This window comes from Lactuca sativa, chromosome 8 (assembly GCF_002870075.4).
Source record: "Lactuca sativa cultivar Salinas chromosome 8, Lsat_Salinas_v11, whole genome shotgun sequence".
NCBI lineage: Eukaryota > Viridiplantae > Streptophyta > Magnoliopsida > Asterales > Asteraceae > Lactuca > Lactuca sativa.
In genome coordinates this window covers 114,590,894-114,612,145 of record NC_056630.2, presented here as the reverse complement: position 1 = coordinate 114,612,145, position 21,252 = coordinate 114,590,894, and the positions used below count along the sequence as shown (strand labels likewise).

Here is a 21,252-nt window from a genome sequence, read left to right as displayed (position 1 = left end):
GTATTACCGAAGGTTCATTCAGGATTTCTCCAAGATAGCAGTGCCGCTCACCCGACTGACCAAGAAGTCGGTGGTATTTCGTTGGGGGCCTGAGCAGCAGGCAGCGTTCGAGACCCTCAGGCAAAGATTGTGCGAGGCTCCGATCCTTACCTTTCCAGAGGGAGTAGAGGACTTCGTAGTCTACTGTGATGCCTCAATCACAGGTATGGGAGCAGTGTTGATGCTGCGAGGCCATGTGATAGCTTACTCCTCGAGACAGTTGAAGCCTCACGAGGCTAACTATCCTACCCATGATTTAGAGCTGGGGACGGTTGTGTTTGCCCTCAAGATTTGGAGGCATTATCTTTATGGGGTCCGTTGTACTATCTACACGGATCACAAGAGTTTGAGATACCTTATGGATCAGCCGAGTCTGAACATGAGGCAGAGGAGGTGGTTGGATGTGCTGAAGGATTATGATTGTGAGATCCTTTACCATCCAGGGAAGGCCAACGTGGTGGCCGACGCCCTAAGCCGCAAAGTGTCGGCAGCCCTTATCAGAGATTTGTGTTTGAGGATGACAGTGATTACTCCGTTGTTGGAACAGATCAAGGAGGCTCAGGTTGAGGGCCTCAAGGAGGAGAGGCAAAAGTGTGAGAGGATAGTGGGCCGAGTAGCTTCGTTTGATTATGACAGTCGGGGATTGCTGACACTTCATGGGAGAGTGTGGGTACCGTACTGGGGAGGAGTACAGCAGGTGTTGATGGACGAGGCTCATAAGTCTCGATTTTCTATCCATCCAGGGGCGACGAAGATGTATAGAAATCTTCGACCCGATTATTGGTGGCCCTGCATGAAGCGGGATGTCGCTTGGTATGTTGAGAGGTGCCTGACCTGTAGAAAGGTCAAGGCGGAGCACCAGAGGCCTCACGGCAAGATGCAACCGTTAGACATTCCCATGTGGAAATGGGAGGACATCACCATGGATTTTGTCACCAAGCTTCCCAGGACCGCACGAGGAGTAGATTCGATATGTGTAGTAGTGGATCGGTTGACGAAGAGTGCTCATTTTATTCTGATCCACGAGAGTATATCGGCAGAAAAGTTAGCCAATATCTATGTGCGTGAGATCGTGGCACGTCATGGAGTGCCGGTATCGGTGGTGTCAGACCGAGATGTCCGTTTTACATCCAGATTCTGGAAGCGGTTTCACGACGAGATGGGTACTCGTCTTCATTTCAGCACCGCTTTCCACCCTCAGACAGACGGGCAGAGCGAGAGGACGATTCAGACTCTCGAGGACATGCTCAGGGCATGTGTTCTAGACTTTGGTGGCAGTTGGGATACATATCTTCCATTAGCGGAATTTTCGTATAACAACAGTTATCATGCGAGCATTGATCGACCTCCCTTTGAGATGCTTTACGGGAGGAAGTGTAGGACCCCGATTTGTTGGGGCGAGGTCGGTCAGCGAGTCGTTGGGAGCACAAAGGTGGTGCTCAAGATGACTGAGTTGATTCAGCAGGTCCGTAGTAGACTGCAGACTGCGCAGAGTCGGCAGAAGAGCTACGCCGATAGGAGGCGTTCCGACTTGGAGTTCCGGGTGGGCGATATGGTCCTCCTGAAGGTCTCACCCTGGAAGGGTGTCATCAGGTTTCAGAAGAGGGGCAAGTTGGGCCCCAGGTTCATTGGTCCTTTCATGGTTTTGGCCCGAGTGGGTCGGGTTGCTTATCGGTTGGATCTTCCTGTAGAGCTTAGCCAGATCCACAACACTTTCCATGTGTCTCAGTTGAGGAAGTGTTTGGTGGATGAGTCAGCAGTTGTTCCCTTAGAGGATATTCAGGTTGATAGCAGCCTGAATTATATTGAGAGGTCGGTCGCGATTCTGGACCGGAAGACAAAGACCTTGAGGAACAAGGCAATTCAGTTAGTGAAGGTGCGGTGGCAGCATCGGAAGGGGTCTGAGTGGACGTGGGAGGCTGAGGAAGAAATGAGAGAGCACTACCCAGAGTTATTTGCAGATTCAGCCGTAGCAGACTTCGAGGACGAAGTCTGAGACAAGTGGGGGAGAATTGTAACGCCCCATTCCATGTACGTTGCTTCTGTGACATTTATTTAGAAATTTTTGAGAGGGACTCGGCGAGTCTATGGCCCGACTCGTCGAGTGGGGACGAGAATTCGAGCACGTGTTAGTCGGCACTCGGCGAGTCCATATTCGGGACTCGGCGAGTCTGCCTGCCAGGTAGAAACCCTAAATCCCTGGGTTTGCACCCTATTTAAACCACCTTATGAGCCCCCAAACTCGTCCCCTTCACCCTCAGAGCATCATTTAGCAAACCCTAATCGTTCCCTTGGTTATTTGTGCATTTCTTGTGTGAATCTTGAAGTTTTGAAGAGAAGAAGGAGGCTAGATCCAAAGGAGAAGAAGAAGATCCAAGGTCTTGCTCCCATTTCAAAGTTCATTGAGGTATTAGCCGAATTCCTTCTGTTTCTATGATTGATTTCTCTTTAGCAAGCATATTTAGCCTCTTTTAGCCATTTCTTAGCTTGTTCTTGGTAGAGGGATCACATTAGATTGATTAGCCTTCGGATCTAGCCATGTTTCAGTTCCAAAATCGTAGATCTATCACCTTTATGGAGCCATTTTGCATGATAACCCTAGATCTACTCTTCTAAGTGCCTTTTTAGCATTTATCTCCTTTTTCATGTGGATGCACACGTAAAGTTGGAAACTTTACGTGGTAAATCAGCCTTAGGAACTCAGATCTATAATTTGTATGCGGTGGTGTTGAGCAGAATCGAGTTTTTAGGATCTGCATGCATGTGACTCGGCGAGTCATTCTTCGGACTCGGCGAGTCCGGTCGCGAGTCCCCGATCTTTACCCCTTTGAGTGATTCCGAGTGGAGTTCAGTGAGTAGTAGGATGGACTCAGTGAGTCGGAGGGTGGACTCAGTAATGGTGGGACTCGACGAGTTGTTCATACAACTCGGCGAGTCCAAGGTAATCTTCTTAGATCGAAGAACAACTCGTCGAGTTGTTCATATGACTCGGCGAGTCGGATGAAGATTGTCTGAGTTCTTGGATCGAGATGGTACTCGTCGAGTCGATGCCATACTCGACGAGTAGCCACGAGTAGGGTTGAGAAGTGAGACTAGAGAGTCGGCGAGTCAGGTCAACTGTGGGTTGACTTTGACCGAGAGAGTTGACTTTGACCTAGGGTAAAAGAGTTATTTTACCCCAGTGTAGTGTTTAGCATTTGATTGAGTGTGTTTATGGACTTGTAGCCAGGGAGATACCGGAGCAGCAGCAGTTAGCTTCCAGAGCCATTCACACAGCAGCCAGTTCACGAGGTGAGTTTCCCTTCAGTAGGAATGGGTCTAAGGCCACAATGCCGGCCCGTTCAGTTAGCCGTAGTTTCTGGACTTCGGTCCAATGCAGTAGCTAGTATGTTTGATGCCTCCGTGGCTCAGACAGGATTTCATGTGTTTATGCTAGTTGATATGTTTATGCTATGTTCAGTCAGCTTCGGAATTCGGTCCGATGTAGGGGACAGAGGTCCCAGTCAGCTTCGGACTTCGGTCCGATGTAGGGGACGAAGGTCCCAGTCAGCTTCGGACTTCGGTCTGATGTAGGGGACAGAGGTCCCAGTCAGCTTCGGACTTCGGTCCGATGTAGGGGACGAAGGTCCCAGTCAGCTTTAGACTTCGGTCTGATGTAGGGGACAGAGGTCCCAGTCAGCTTCGGACTTCGGTCCGATGTAGGGGGAAAGGCCCCAGTTAGCCCGGACTTCGGTCCGATGCAGTGGGCAAGGCCCAGTATGTGCTTATATGTTATCATGTGGTATGCGGTAGTTTGGGGGAGCTCACTAAGCTTCGTGCTTACAGTTTCAGTTTTGGTTTTAGGTACTTCCGCAAGCAAAGGGAAGAGCTCGGGATGATGGCATCGTACACACCACAGCTTCAATTTTGTCCTGGGAGTTGATTTAGTTTTCTTGATATGTTTGGATACAGTTGTGATACAGTTTTTCTTACAATATTTTATTATGGTTTTTGAAACACGCAACATATGGTTTTATTATGTGATACTCAGTCTCAAGGGTTTTGTTATAATAAAAATCGAAATTTTTGGGTGGTATTTTTGGGTTGTTACACACTATAATCATGGACTCCTTGACAAAACGCACACAAACTCATAGAAACTTTCTTTTCATTTGACCCACCACTCGACATCATATTCTTCATCATGCTCTTGATTGTGGCCAACTCAGCTGCCAACGCATCATTTTGAGCTGCAAGCCAAACTTCAGCTGATGTACTTCCTTTTGAACCTCCTACATGTATCCTATCTGTGGGCCACTGGAAATTATTGGTTGCTATTCTATCCAATATTTCCACACTCTCCTCATAGCTCTTTGTAAGCAATGCTCCTCCAGCTGATGTATCTAATAGTGTGACATCCCTATTTTCACGGCCAGAAAAGACTGATTTTGTTTATGCTTTAAAAAAGTCAGAGTACTTCTTTTCATAAAAATGTTGCGGAATTTGTTCCCAGAAAAACTCGATAAATACGTTATTAAAACATTTTTGAAGAAACGTATTTTATTTAATTTAAAACATTTGGGATGTCATTGTCAATACATAAACATAAGCATAAACAGAACTTACATTTATTTACACTAGTGATATACATCTCTTTAATCTCTCAGTGTAATGTGACTTCATATCAACACCTATGATATAAATAAACTGAGTGGGTCAGGTTGGGAAACCTGGTGAGTACATAGGGTTTTCAACCCAATATAATATAATTATTATGTTTAAACAATCAATCAATTAAACCTAATTACCCATCCCCATTCATTATCTTCTTTACTCTTAAGGATCTACCCTAAGAATCAGCTATTTCTCGTTCATTCATTCCTAAGGATTATCCTAAGGAATCGGCACGAAGTCCATCGTTACCAACGCTTATAGATTACAACTGGTGAACACGTAGTCCAAAACATCTGGTAAACACTTAGTTCAAAAGTAACTAATGAACACACTTAGTTCAAAAGTAACTAATGAACACACTTAGTTCAAAATACCTAGTGAACACACTCAGTTCAAAGATACCTAGTGAACACACTCAGTTCAAAATACCTAATAAGCACCTAGTTCAAAAACACCTACATGTTACGAGCTTACTAGCGTTCCACCGGACCGTCTAGTATCGCCCATGGTCATCATCTATACTCCACTAGATGACTGGATCACTGACAACATTGATGTCTCCCATCGTGTTATCACAAAACAACAATTTCATCTACCCATGTTTTACCCAACACATTTTGTAGATATAAAATACATATACAATTTAAATCATTTAAAACATGTATAAAAATCTTTCACCCAACATAGACAACAAGTATTCAGACAATATGCACACACAACACGTAATTTATATTAAAATACTTCATATCTATGTGTAAGATGAAAGGGACTATGCACTCACCTGAGAAGGTGGTGACTCGGTACTCGGGCAGCGCTTCGTTTACTTTAAAATAATTTCCTTCGATGAAACCTAGTATTATTACCACTAGATTTTAGTCTAATATTTACCGTGACTAATTATTAGTCTTATTATTATTATTATATAAGCGTTTAAACAATACTTTCCAACCACTATGTATAGACAGGGGCCAGACGTAAAACACCGGAGGGCAGGACCATTTTGGCATATAGCACTTCTGAAATCCAACAACCCTATGCGGCCCTTTAAACCAGATTCCCCATACCGCGAGTAGTTAAAAAGATATTATAACGACACTTATATAAGTCATAATAATAGCTCAAATATTTATTATAACTTTATAATAACAATACTAATTTTAAATATAAACTATATTTAAAATAGGGTAAGCATAACTTACTTACAAGGGGATTTTAGCTAGGAGTCGGGCTCTGTAGGGGCAGAACTTCGTCGCTGAATCTTTTTAAGAAAGATTCGTGTAGCGCTTCAGCGCTCACCATACTATACTAAAACTACAGAAAGAGAAGTCGAATCACGAGGGACCGAAATGCTCGGGGGATAAGGAGAGAAAGACTCTTGAATCAAGAGAATGGTGCAAGAAATATGAGAGCCCAAGCCTCTTATTTATAGTAATTGAATTTACAAAAACTACCCTCCATAATTACTTAATGACCTTATAGTTATATAAACAACTAAACACCCCTTTATAATACTATTTTAAATAGATTTAACGATATTTGCACTAAACTAATGTCGAAAGAACTCAACATTAGTCTTATAATGACCGCATCGTCGATACCTTTCTAATGATATATACATATGTATATATATGTGTACGTATATATGATTTATACTTTATTTTAATACGTAAATATGCTATTATAATTTGTAACTTGTTCATACGAACTCCATTTTTGACATTCTTTATATCCACGCGTAGGTGGAGACGTACTCTACAACTTTCGTTTAAACTCTGTCGGCTAATTTTGAATTTATTTTTAAAGTTATATTTTTAACAGGCCGGGACAGGATTGGTCCGTTAAAATCTCATAACTTCTTCATCCAATGTCCATTTTTGTCTGTCTTCTTATCGTTACACTACTAATAACGAGATCTTCGATTCTCGTTTAGGTTGTTTCGGCTAAAAACCGCTCGATCTAATACTCGAACTTCGGGCTGTACACAGCTAAGCCGAAACTTCGAAAAATCATAACTTCCTCATAAGAAGTCAGATTTAGGCGTTCTTTTTATGGATGTTCTCAGGTTAACATATTCTACGACTTTCATTTAGATTACTAAGGCTAAAGTCGCTCTATCATAAATTCACTATTTACGTCTTCGCGGTGCTGTGCCGGTTCCGTCGCTAAACTTCGACGGGTCATAACTTCTTCGTTATAACTCGGATTTTGGCGGTCTTTATATGTACGGAAACCTTGTAACATATACTACAACTTGGTTAAGATTATTTATTCTAAATAATATTTTGCCGAAAAGTCATTTTCGACCCCTATTATCTCTAAGTTAACTAGCCCGGATCTACGGGCGTTACAAATAGCATGCGTGTTTGAGCATCCAAACCTTGGTAAAATGTCTCAAGTTTCACATCATCAAGGAGTCGATGAGTTGGACATTTTCTCAGCAAATTGTTCCATCTCTCCCACACTTCCCATAACGATTCACCATCCATTTGTCGGAATGATGTGATGACGTTTCTTAGATTTGCATTTCGAGTGGGTGGGAAAAATCTTTTTAGGAATTTTTCTCTTAATTCCTCCCAAGTGGTGATGGAATCAGAAGGCAAAGACTCAAACCAGTCTCGAGCTTTCCGTTGTAGTGTGTAGGGAAATAATCTTAGCCTAAATGCATTAGCCGCCATGCCTCTTTGTTTGAAATTATCGCACATCTGGTTAAAGGAACGCAGATGGGACAAGGGCTCGTCATTATGCATACCTCCATAGAGATCATTGTTATTGATCATCTGAAACATCACAGGTTTGAATTCAAAATTGTCAGCATTAATTGTTGCGCTGAAAATCGGCGAGTTTGTTCCTTCGAAACCTCTGTTTCTATTATTGTTTTCGTTTCCGTTATCTCCCATATATTCTTGAATCCGAAGTCTCCTCAACCCTCTCAAAGTTCTTTCAATCTCCCAATCAAGCGCAAATTCAGGTGGTCTGAATCTTCGACCGGCCAGAGTAAAATATCTTCAAGATGTTTAAGAGTCTAACAACAACCTAATTTTCTAACTTAAAAGTAAATATAATCCCCGACAATGGCGCCAAAAACTTGTTACGAAAACGCGCACTCGCAAGTATACAAGATCGTGCAAATAATATAGTCGTAAGACCATATATCGAACCCACATGGACTATCCTATTCTAAGGAAGAATGAACTAGGCAATTGATTGCAAAAGTGATTGATTTTAATAAACTAATTAAATTATTAAAATAAAATTAAACTAAATTCAACAAGGTAATAATGAAAACTAAAATAACCAAATAAACAAGCACACACAAAAATTCAACGAATTAACAGTTATGAGAAAAATGGGATTTAGTTGACTTATACGGGTTCAATGGTTCTTCTAATGCAATTAACTTGACAAACCAATTATACAAAAACAAATAACTTAACACCAACAAAAGTTATCAATTACCTCTCGGTCTCATGATTCGATTTAAAAAACATTCATTCATATCTCTATGTAGTTCATGATTTTAAAAAGCATTAAGTCAAATGGTTTTGTTAAAAATTTCCTAACACACGTTTATGTTAAGTTTAAGCGAGATAATGAAACCGCACATTTATATTCAAACGATGTCCCAAATACAGCTTCTCTCGAAGTCAATATATGCATGTAAATATTAAATTTAAACCAAGCAAATTAACCCTAACTAACGTTGATCAAGTGCTAGCAAAAATCAAATTTACCCGTCAAAATTCATATTTTTTTAAAATAAGCACACATTTGAATATGTCATTCAATTTCAACAAACTTGGTTTTAACAAAATCAACTACATTAAAATTACCATCTCACACAAGTAAACTAAACCCTAATAAAACCTACTCCATAAAATTAAAATTGATAACAATGAATGAACAAAATTTAAACATCATAGACAAAGGAACACAAAACTACTAAGACACGATAAATTAAATGTAACCGTAGCAAAAGAAACGGAAATAAATAAATAAACAGAAAAGTTAGAAAGTCTATAGAGAAACTAAATTGAATTACTTATGTTATATGCTTACGTGCGTAGCCCCTCGACAAAAGAAAATGTTTGCCTCTTGAATCGCAACAATCGTGGTGGCTGAAGGAATGGCGGCTAATCCTTTAGGTTTTTTTTTCGTCGTCTGTATCTTCCTTCCCCCCATTTAAAGCTCACGTAAATAACCATATATATATATATATATATATATATATATATATATATATATATATATATGTATATATATATATATATAGAGAGAGAGAGAGAGAGAGTTAGGTTCATATATAAACTTTATATATTGTGTGATATGTATGACTTATTTCGGACCAATCATTTCAATAGGGACATTGTGGTAAAATTCACTGATTAGTTAATTACTAACCAAATTTAAAAACCAATAATTTAGGAAAGGTAAACACTTATCGTCAATTTAAAATCCATTTACTTAGGCAATTTAATTGAACTCATCAGCTCAACTTCAAACACTGATCACCATCATCATCTACACACCTTTCCATCGCCGATATCGACACCTTAGTTGCGACTGAAGTTTATCGTCAATCATCACCTATGTCGTTTTCGTTTCGTTCAAGATCAACATTACCCATCATCTGATTTACCGTAACCATTTACCATTGGAACAGATCTGCCATACCAATCATCGTTATTTTGTTTTTTAACCAACAACACCATAACCTTCTTCTTTACGTCACCCTCTTTACAATCGCGAACTGCATGTTTATGTTCATCCGAAGGCAGGTTGCAATGCATTAGCCCCATTCTTTTCACTGGAATAATGATGATTAGGATCCGAGTTTTAAAAGAGGGAAGTCACAATTTTTTATTTTTTTGTGTTTGGTTAACGCCTACCAACTGCTCGACGAATTGCTTTTGCAACTTTGCATCTGAAATTTTGTTGTGGGCTTGACTATATCCATGGACTTTTAACAAGAACTTTGTTTCTTGTACAAAACAAGTAACACTCGATAGGTACTTAAGTATGTATTGGGTATCTATGTTTTATTTTCCAAGAGCCTTTTTTATTTCTGGCTGATGATAATTGTTTGTTCAAGCTTTTTTTTATAATAAATTTTCATATCTAATATATTTGGTCTATCTTATTGCAGACCTTGGGACATTTCATGTTTAAGAAGAAAGAAAATGTAACAATTTATTCATATTTTCTAATATAAATTTTCATATATAATATAATTGTTGTGTAAATTACCGTCTGCGATCTTTCCACAATCACTATAATCCAGCCTTCATAATACAACATCAATCATAAGCAACAACCTAAATCATCTTTGCCGATCAATTTCTTCACATAGACTTTGCAGGTATGTATCATTCTTTTCTCTTTATTTTATTTTCTTACCCGTATATAAGTATAAAAATTGCCATGGAGATGATGTATTTTTTTTTCTTCTCCATTTGACCTCTCTGCCTTTTTTGATTATGCTATTCATATTTTGCAAGAAAAAATTGTCATGGATGTTTTTTTATTATGTTATGCATATTCAACAAATAGAAATTTGCCACATTATGTTATTCGTATTTAGCAAGAAAAAAATTGTCATGAATGTGTTTTTTTTATTATGTTATCCATATTCAGCAAGTAGAAATTTACTATGAACGCATTTTTTTATATTTTTTGAGAATTGTGTAGATATGGGCATATTTTTATTATTGGTGCTACTATTCTTTTAGTTGGTGAGGCTTGATGCTAATATCATACTTATATCCACAAAACTATCAAAGTTTTATTCTCAAGATAGATAATATGATTAAGATTTTGTTTTTGAAATTGTGAGGTTGTTCTTAAAAAAATATATAGTCTTGTGCTAAATGATTGAATTCTTCTATAACCTACTGTTTTATTAACCTGTTTTTATGCTATTTTAAAAAGTCAAATTGGTGAACAGGTAGTAGTTAATATCAATCAGAGAAAGATAGAAATACAATATGTTTATGGTGACATTTTTATACAAGTAGATGGTGGGAGAGGACAGTGATGCAGGTAGTAATCGACATGGATCGGAAACACAAAAGTTGTAGACATTGTAATATTAAAGAATTCTTCAAGAATATTTATTTTATGCAAGAATTATTTTGTTAATATCCTCAAGAATGCTTATTTTTTGCAAGAATTAAAGAATTCTTCAAAAGTTGTAGACATTGTAATATTAAAGAATTCTTCAAGAATGCTTATTTTTTTCAAGAAACAGTGAAAACACAAAAGTTGTAGACATTGTAATATTAAAGAATTCTTCAAGAATGCTTATTTTTTGCAAGAATTATTAGGTTAAAATCCTCACTTTAAAATGTAATATGATTCTTAAAGAATTATATAGATGAGTTTTATATTATTTAATATTATTATGTCTTTATTGCATTTCGTTGTTAAGGAATGAAATACATTTCATATATGTCACCAATTTGAAGGTAGTAATTTTTGAAGAATTAAAAAACTTAATTATAAAGAATGAAAGAAGCCTTTTGCATTTTATTCTTATAGAATGAAACATGTTTGATACGATCTGTACATGTATATAAGGCTATTTTATTTACCATTCTTGCAGAATCAATTATTTTACAGTAGTAGAATGCTAGTTAGTTTTCTTTCTTTCATAATACAAATGTTTAACCGTCGTTGAATGCTAATTACTAACCATTCAATCAAAATAACTAATTTTACAAGAAGGTTTACGTTAGGCTAAAATAAATTATTAAAAAATTAATTAATAATATTGTTTTTAATAGATCAATAAAAATATCATACATTAATCCATGAAAATGAACCAAAAGAATGAATGTATTCTTAAAGAATTTTCAGCATGTTGTAGTGTATCATATTTTTATGAATGCATACATAATAATCAATACAATCAACAAAAAAATGAAGGTATTCTTACATAATTCCAATGTGCATAATTATTACATCATATACTTAAAGAATTCACAAACAATAATTTTTTTTTTTTAAAAAATATACAGACATTTATATAAATCATAGTTAAGGAAACAATAACTAAGTTCAAATTTACAATATATAATATTCTCTTTTGAAATCTAATTTAAATTTCGTCACTTAATATGTTCAGTTTCCATAAATTATTGTTAACAAATTTTACTAATTTACCCACATAATTAATTAGGTGTAATTATATACTAAATGCTACCCTATGTTAATATCATGCACCTAATAATCACAATCATTCAATTTTTTAAATCTAATGGACCAAAAATGGTCATACATTCACATTATATGTAACACCCCGTTTATAAAATAAATAAATAAATGTATAGAAGCACTAAAAAAAATAATAATATTTGAGCGAGGTGTTAGTTTCGAGGAGTTAAAAGTCATAATTATAGAAGTCAGGGTGCGTTTGGTAATTTATGGACTTAAATTGAAGATGTTTGAAGGCTTAAGGGGTTGATTTGCAATTTAGGGACCTGATATGAAAGGAATTTATGGGATCAGGGTTTAAAAGGTAAATTGTAGCCTAATATTGAAAAGAAATCGGGAAGGAGGGACCAGAAGTGTATATTGTGCATAAGTTTGAAAGAGACACGGGGTATATACCCGTATCCCTTCCTCCCACATTGCATCTTGAACCCTAAATGATGGAAGCGGCCGCCCACCTTATCACCCCTCCTCCAGCCGCCATCACCGACCCTTCCCCCTTGTTTCTCCGATCAGTCGCCGACGAGTAAGACCAACGAAGCCAGCAGCCTTGCCCACCTTTCTGACCGAGAGCTTTGTTGGAGACCAAGTCGGAGCAAAGGTCCCCAGCCGCCGCACCCATGGGAATGACTTCAATCGCTGCTTCGTCGTGGGTTGCCGCCGTCGCAGCCCCGCTGCCGGTAACGACGTGTTCGTCATGATAGCCGCCAAGACCGACGACCGAGTGGGGTTTTGCTGCTGCAAGAGGCGTGAGTAATCAGAAGATCGATGGTGAACCCATCCGCCGCCATAGGGCCGCTATCCGTTGTTGTTGCTGATCTTTGTTCCAGTCGATCTGCAGCGCCCCTCTCCGCCTCCTTCCACCGCTTTCTAATGTCGATGTGCCATTATTGTTGCTGTTGGAGGTTACTGCTGCTGTCGGACCGCCGTATGCCACCAAGGGGAGGTGGCTGAGTTCGTTTTGCAAGCAGAAATTGTATGTGTGTGTGTGTGTGTTCATTGCAGTTTAGTGGTGTTTGGGTGTTTAGTCTAGCCGGATATAGCAAGGAAGCCACTACCACCACCGTGAGGTGGTGGCTGCCGCCCAGCGCCACCGCCGGCCACCATGGTGTGGCAGTGTGTGTGTATTAGTTAGTGTGTTAGCGTGTGTGGTTATGTTTTGATCAAACATTGTAACTGTAATTAAATTGGTTAATAATAAAAATAATAGAAACCATCACCGTAAGGTGGTGGCCATTGCCGTGAGCCGCCATCGACCACCACTACCCGAGGTGGTAGTGGGTGGTGCCCCACTAGCAAACCCTAATGGGCTTAGAGATTGGTTTGGGCCTATTGGGCCATGTTTGAGTGAAAACCCTAATTGTGAGTAATTGGGCCTTAGACTTATTGGGACCACTTTTGGGCCATTGAGATGGGATTATGTATTAAGCCCAATCACTCCATCTCATTTATCTAGTAGAGTAAAGAAATTAATGGACTAAGTCCTTAATGAGCTAACTGAGAAAATACTAATATTTGAGAGATTATCAGCACGCACACGAGAATTATTTAATAAGTGAGTATTAAATAATAATCATTGGCAGAAATTAATCTAAGCAATAATGGACTTAATGGATTAAGTCCCTAGTGTGTTAAGTCCTTAGCGGGTTAAGCAAGCAACACTTAACCCTAGTTATCATTTGATGTGAAACCCTAATTTCACTTGGGCTTTGTGTTGGGCCATCCGAGAATAATCAAATGGACTAGAGTAATTAGTTGGGCTTTAAGGTAAGGCCCATATGAGGATTGGGCCCAATTTGGAAAATCGGGCCATAGATGGGCCATAGTTGGGGCCGAGAGGATTGTATGATATTGGGCCCTTAGAATGGGACATGTTGGACTAGACTGGACATTTAGGCCTTAAGGGAAGTCCATGTAGAGGTTTGGGCCCAATTTGGAAAATTGGGCCATATGTTGGGCTTTGATCCCTAGTTGACTTTGGGCCTATGGATTGGGCCTTGGGCTTGGGTAAGCCAAGCTAGGGGTAATGTAGTAATTATCCAAAGCATGTATTTATAGTTATGCATTAGAACCCAATTATTAATTGGGTGTTATTTGGTGTTGACAGTTCGGGAACCTGTCAACCAGTAGCTGGGGTGGAGTCTGCGGGACTTCAGCAGTGTGGGATTGTGTCTACAGGACTTCAGCAGTGTGAGGTGAGTTTCCTTCTAGTAGGAACGGGTCTACGGCCACAATGTCGGCCCGTTTAGTTAGCAGTAGTAGTTCCGGACTTCAGTCTGATGCAGTAGTTCAGTATGCTTTGTGTCTTTGTGATACAGACAGGGTATGAGTTATGTGTTCCTGACTATGGTCCAATGCAGTATGCGGTATATGTGTTTAGATTATATGCTATGATTATGTTATGCTATGTTCAGTTAGTTTTGGACCTCGGTCCGATACAGTAGTTAGAGTGCTTGATGTCTTTGTGATTCAAGCATGTTTTGTGTTATGTGTTCCGGACTCTGTTCCGATGCAGTATGCAGTATATGTCTTCATGCTAGTGATATGTTTATGCTATGTTATGTTCAGTCAGTTCCGGACTTCGGTCCGATGCAGGGGACAAGGTCCCAATCAGTTCCGGACTTCGGTCCGATGCAGTTAGTTCCGGACTTCGGTCCGATGTAGAGGGCAAGGCCCTGGTTAGTTCCGGACTCCGGTCCGATGCAGTTTCCGGACTTCGGTCCGATGCAGAGGGCAAGGCCCTGGTTAGTTCCGGACTCCGGTCCGATGCAGAGGGCAAGGCCCTGGTTAGTTTCCGGACTTCGGTCCGATGCAGTGGGCAAGGCCCAGTAGATGCTTTATATGTTATTGTATGGTATGTGGTAGTTTGGGGGAGCTCACTAAGCTTCGTGCTTACGGTTTTCAGTTTTGGTTTCAGGTACTCAGTTTTTAAAAGAGGAGCTCGGGAAGATTGCAGTGCACACACCATTTGTTCAGCCTGGGATGTTTATACTCTGATATATTTGACAATTGTTAAGATATTTTGAGATACATTCTTTATGATTCTTATACGACGATTGATGAACAGGGTTTTATTACTACTTTAAAACGAAATTTTCAGACTGTATTTTTGGGATGTTACAAGTTGGTATCAGAGCCTTGGTTTGAGGGATTCGGGCGCACTCCCGAGTGTGCCTGAACTCAAACTAAGGAAGTGGTATAAAGTTTTCAAAAGAAAAGAGTTTTAGAAAAGCAAAAAGAAACTTAAAAAGAAAAGAGTTTTAGAAAAGCAAAAAAAAAAAAAAAGAATTTTTAGAAAGAGAAGAACTTTGAAAATAGAAAAAATGGTGTAGTGCATGCAATCAGCCGAGCTCAAGTTAGTACTCCCAAATTACCCATACAAGGTTATGTTATGATTGTCAGTATGAGTTTCAGCTTCAATTTCAGTTTTAGTTTCAGCTTCAGTCTCAGTAGAACAACATGCTAGAATAGGGCTAAGGATCTAGGATGGATGCCTTATGTGCCTATTATATGTGTATCAGCTTTATGAGAATTGCATGCTAGTTAGGGCTAAGGATCTAGGGAGGATGCCTTATGTGCCTGCTTTATGTGTTTCAGCTTGATAAGAATTTCATGCTAGTATTGCGTAGACAGTAGTAGGATAGCCTGTGTAGGTCATGCCTGATAGTATGAGTTTAGCATTGTATGCTAGTACAGTTTCTTGTCATGAGAATAGTTTTGCCTGAGTATGTTTCCTTTATCCGAATGTTGTTTGCTTTGTGCTTTGTGGGACTCTGAGTGATGGGAGTTAGCCATTAGGTGAATACGTCACATCACATGTGATCAGGGTTGAATAATCTCAGAGTGCTGGATTTGGCCCTACTGCGCAGCTCTTGTTTGAGTCTAACCGTTGAAGGGACGAGACTTTTACTCAAAGGATTATCCGAGCCTCATTGCATGTGATGGTATTCAGGTGGTGGCTAATTGGCATTACAAGGAGGCCTTCAGCAGCTGAGGACTGGTTTGGGTGGAGTCAGAAGTTCCCTAGGGAAAGCCTAGGAAAGTAGTAGCAGAGATCAGTAGCAGTAGAGTGACTTGGTGGAGTCGAGACAGTTCTTGAGGAAAGTACGGATAGATGTGGAAGGTAGTATGGGCCCGTACTACTGAAAGCAGAGGATCCGTACTCGAATCAAGGAAGGCTGAGATGAATCTAGGGAACTTGTAGTGTGTGAGATCCCTCGAGATTGGGTGAGTATTGTGATGTTAGTGATGGCATGTTGCCGAGTGTAGTGACGCTACATGGTAGACTAGATGGTAGTTCTGGTGTCGACAGGGGATCATGCTCAGACTCTGGAGTCGGGCAGATTGATGATCAGATGAGAAAGTTCATTTCATTTGAGAATTTTGCGCAGTATCACTGACCAGACTCCTGTGATCCTCAGTGTGATCAAGGAGGGCATTATGGAGATTTGTGATGAGAGGCCGAGTGCATTCTGCACTGAGATAGCAGTCATGATAGAGACCCGTACGTTGATGTTCGGGAATTCACAGTTTGTAAGGCTTCAGATTCTCAGGGGGTTAGGGACCCCATTGTTAGCGGCAGATGGTTGGCAGATGTTGCCAACACATTTCGTACCAGATGTTGTCTCGAAAGGAGACAAGATCTGACTTACTTCCTATCTCCTGAGGGATAGAGCACGAGATTGATAGGAAGAGGTTGGTAGTGAGTTGAGTGGTGACGTGGTTGATGTTATGTCATGAGATGACTTTCGGACCAGATTATGGGCAGAGTGTGCCCAGACGATTGAGGCGCAACAGTTGGCGCAAGAGTTGTTAGATCTCCACCAGAATACTAAGACTGTGACAGAGATTACTGCCAAGTCTCGGGAAACAGCTTATATGGTATCATAGTATGCAGCAGATGAGGAAATGAAGAAGGTAAGTTATCAGAACATACTGTAGAATTATAGCAGGGAGATTGTGAGTATCTCGGGGTGCAAGACCCTAAATGATATGACTTCCATAGCTCGAGAGCGGGATATGGACTTGGAGCACATTGGTAAGAGGGAACCAGATTAGTTACTCATATTGAAGGGTCTCGAGAGGAGACCCAAGATTTCGGATTAGCTTCCGAGAGACCAGTAGGACCAGATTCGGTGTAGCACTTGCGGGAGTAGGGAGTGCAACATCATCTTGGTTTATTCCAAGACTGAGGAGTAGCACGAGAAGCACCTGAGGGAGGTGCTAGAGAGTTTGAGGAGGGAGAGAATTTTCGCAAGGTTCTCTAATTGTGAGTTCTGGTTGCGGGGGGTGCAATTTCTTGGGCACCTTGTCAATCAGAAGGATATTCTAGTCGATCCGGCTAAGTTAGAGGCCGTGATGCAGTGGGAGATTCCGAGGTCTCCAATTGAGATTCGGAGCTTCCTGGGTTTAGCGGGTTATTACCGGAGATTTATTCGAATTTTTAGAGTTGTGTGATCTTTTGGATTAGCTAGTGTTGAAACACTAGCAATGGTAAGTATGGTTTCTAGCAGATTGGTCATGGGTGGTGAGAAGGATTGGAAATTCTTCCAGTTTTGTGTGCTGTAGGGCATTAGCTGAATCAAAGTGGGGGAGAATCACCTAAGGATTCAGAAGCGAGGCAATTTTGAGACTAGGATAAGTTTCGCATCCTTATTGGGAAGGAAGATAGCCCAAGCGGTTGTATGGTTTGAGGATAGTGTGAGGTAGAATTTCGGAAAAGCTTGCCAATAAGGAGATCGCGTTCCCGCGATGTTACTAGCAAGCCTTCGGGAATCAGGTTTGGGATTCCAGTCAGGACATGAGTTCAGCTGAGTGCGGTGCAAGCGCGTGTTCGATCCAGTATTAGAGTGTTGTAAGTCTGCAGGTGTAGCCATAGCATTCACAAGATTAGCAGATAGTACTAGAGTGATGTGAGTCTGTGGGTGTAGCCGCAGCCTTCACTAGGTTGGTAGATAGCGTGAATGCGTTGTTAGGACGCGGAAATATCAGTAGTACCCACCAGTTCGGGTATAGTAGTGAGGAAATGGAAATCCACAGATTGGATTTCGGAATTTCTCAGACGGATTAGACCTGGTTAAGCCAGTGATAAGATTATAGAAGCGCCACTACAAAGATGAGAGCATGGAAGCAGTGGACTGCTTAAGGTCATTTATGACATGAAGCTACCAATGGTCTTGTAGCAAATCACTTTTAGCTTTGGGTTTGGTGACGTCAGGATTTGACGTATGGACTCGATCAGTTAGATCAGAAAGTTATTAGAGCCTCAGTGGCATGATAACTAGTGGCAGCAAGTTCTAGAGAAGGAACTTGTTCAGAAGTCGTGTGAGGTGACCAAGTGGGAGTCTTTTGGCTCCGCAGCCAGGCCGGAACCCGGTATTTCAGATGATTGGCGGAAAATTGAGATCAGGTACGTCTCGGTAGATGTCAGGAAGCAGCCATGTGACAGCATACAGTGTTCAGACAATTCAGTGTTTCGGGCAGTTCAGCGTTCAGGTAGTTCAGTGTTCAGACAACTCGATGTTTCAGGCAGTTACAGCTCTTAGGCAATGTTAGTAATTGTGCCCTGATTTGCAAGTACAGACAGGATAACTGGTTTATTAGGAAGTGACGAGTCACTCACAGTGGAAATAGCTTAACATTGGCCAAGTATAAGTGATCTACAGGGATAATTGGATTTGTGAACCTGTTTTGTAGTGGAAATTTTCAAGCTAGCAGAAGTTGAGTAGTCAGTTGAGAGATAAGCAGGCTGGTTTCATCGATAATAATTTGGTATGAGCGGTCTGTCAGGGAATCAGACCATCTCAAGGCAACATATATTAGTCGGAATAGATGTGATCTTGTCGCGAGGGTTGGTCACAGTTACCCTAGAAAGGCTAGGGTGTGCCAAGGATGGTGACCAGGTTACTAGAGTGGTTTGAAGTGAAAGGAATGATTTCGAGGACGAAATCTAATTTAAGTGGGGGAGAATTGTAACACCCCGTTTATAAAATAAATAAATAAATGTATAGAAGCACTAAAAAAAATAATAATATTTGAGCGAGGTGTTAGTTTCGAGGAGTTAAAAGTCATAATTATAGAAGTCAGGGTGCGTTTGGTAATTTATGGACTTAAATTGAAGATATTTGAAGGCTTAAGGGGTTGATTTGCAATTTAGGGACCTGATATGAAAGGAATTTATGGGATCAGGGTTTAAAAGGTAAATTGTAGCCTAATATTGAAAAGAAATCGGGAAGGAGGGACCAGAAGTGTATATTGTGCATAAGTTTGAAAGAGACACGGGGTATATACCCGTATCCCTTCCCCCCACATTGCATCTTGAACCCTAAATGATGGAAGCGGCCGCCCACCTTATCACCCCTCCTCCAGCCGCCATCACCGACCCTTCCCCCTTGTTTCTCCGATCAGTCGCCGACGAGTAAGACCAACGAAGCCAGCAGCCTTGCCCACCTTTCTGACCGAGAGCTTTGTTGGAGACCAAGTCGGAGCAAAGGTCCCCAGCCGCCGCACCCATGGGAATGACTTCAATCGCTGCTTCGTCGTGGGTTGCCGCCGTCGCAGCCCCACTGCCGGTAACGACGTGTTCGTCATGATAGCCGCCAAGACCGACGACCGAGTGGGGTTTTGCTGCTGCAAGAGGCGTGAGTAATCAGAAGATCGATGGTGAACCCATCCGCCGCCATAGGGCCGCTATCCGTTGTTGTTGCTGATCTTTGTTCCAGTCGATCTGCAGCGCCCCTCTCCGCCTCCTTCCACCGCTTTCTAATGTCGATGTGCCATTATTGTTGCTGTTGGAGGTTACTGCTGCTGTCGGACCGCCGTATGCCACCAAGGGGAGGTGGCTGAGTTCGTTTTGCAAGCAGAAATTGTATGTGTGTGTGTGTTCATTGCAGTTCAGTGGTGTTTGGGTGTTTAGTCTAGCCGGATATAGCAAGGAAGCCACTACCACCACCGTGAGGTGGTGGCTGCCGCCCAGCGCCACCGCCGGCCACCATGGTGTGGCAGTGTGTGTGTATTAGTTAGTGTGTTAGCGTGTGTGGTTATGTTTTGATCAAACATTGTAACTGTAATTAAATTGGTTAATAATAAAAATAATAGAAACCATCACCGTAAGGTGGTGGCCATCGCCGTGAGCCGCCATCGACCACCACTACCCGAGGTGGTAGTGGGTGGTGCCCCACTAGCAAACCCTAATGGGCTTAGAGATTGGTTTGGGCCTATTGGGCCATGTTTGAGTGAAAACCCTAATTGTGAGTAATTGGGCCTTAGACTTATTGGGACCACTTTTGGGCCATTGAGATGGGATTATGTATTAAGCCCAATCACTCCATCTCATTTATCTAGTAGAGTAAAGAACTTAATGGACTAAGTCCTTAATGAGCTAACTGAGAAAATACTAATATTTGAGAGATTATCAGCACGCACACGAGAATTATTTAATAAGTGAGTATTAAATAATAATCATTGGCAGAAATTAATCTAAGCAATAATGGACTTAATGGATTAAGTCCCTAGTGTGTTAAGTCCTTAGCGGGTTAAGCAAGCAACACTTAACCCTAGTTATCATTTGATGTGAAACCCTAATTTCACTTGGGCTTTGTGTTGGGCCATCCGAGAATAATCAAATGGTCTAGAGTAATTAGTTGGGCTTTAAGGTAAGGCCCATATGAGGATTGGGCCCAATTTGGAAAATCGGGCCATAGATGGGCCATAGTTGGGGCCGAGAGGATTGTATGATATTGGGCCCTTAGAATGGGACATGTTGGACTAGACTGGACATTTAGGCCTTAAGGGAAGTCCATGTAGAGGTTTGGGCCCAATTTGGAAAATTGGGCCATATGTTGGGCTTTGATCCCTAGTTGACTTTGGGCCTATGGATTGGGCCTTGGGCTTGGGTAAGCCAAGCTAGGGGTAATGTAGTAATTATCCAAAGCATGTATTTATAGTTATGCATTAGAACCCAATTATTAATTGGGTGTTATTTGGTGTTGACAGTTCGGGAACCTGTCAACCAGTAGCTGGGGTGGAGTCTGCGGGACTTCAGCAGTGTGGGATTGTGTCTACAGGACTTCAGCAGTGTGAGGTGAGTTTCCTTCTAGTAGGAACGGGTCTACGGCCACAATGTCGGCCCGTTTAGTTAGCAGTAGTAGTTCCGGACTTCAGTCTGATGCAGTAGTTCAGTATGCTTTGTGTCTTTGTGATACAGACAGGGTATGAGTTATGTGTTCCTGACTATGGTCCAATGCAGTATGCGGTATATGTGTTTAGATTATATGCTATGATTATGTTATGCTATGTTCAGTTAGTTTTGGACCTCGGTCCGATACAGTAGTTAGAGTGCTTGATGTCTTTGTG

At 40.9% G+C, this 21,252-nt stretch overlaps 1 non-coding gene across 1 annotated transcript; it reads left to right on the top strand.

Annotated features, from left to right (window-relative positions):
* The first annotated feature begins 7,104 nt into the window (after nt 1–7,104).
* Nucleotides 7,105–7,211, top strand: LOC111896771 (small nucleolar RNA R71). Its single transcript, XR_002852028.1, has one exon. It is a non-coding gene; the product is annotated as a small nucleolar RNA R71 (small nucleolar RNA).
* The last annotated feature ends 14,041 nt before the right edge of the window (nt 7,212–21,252 follow it).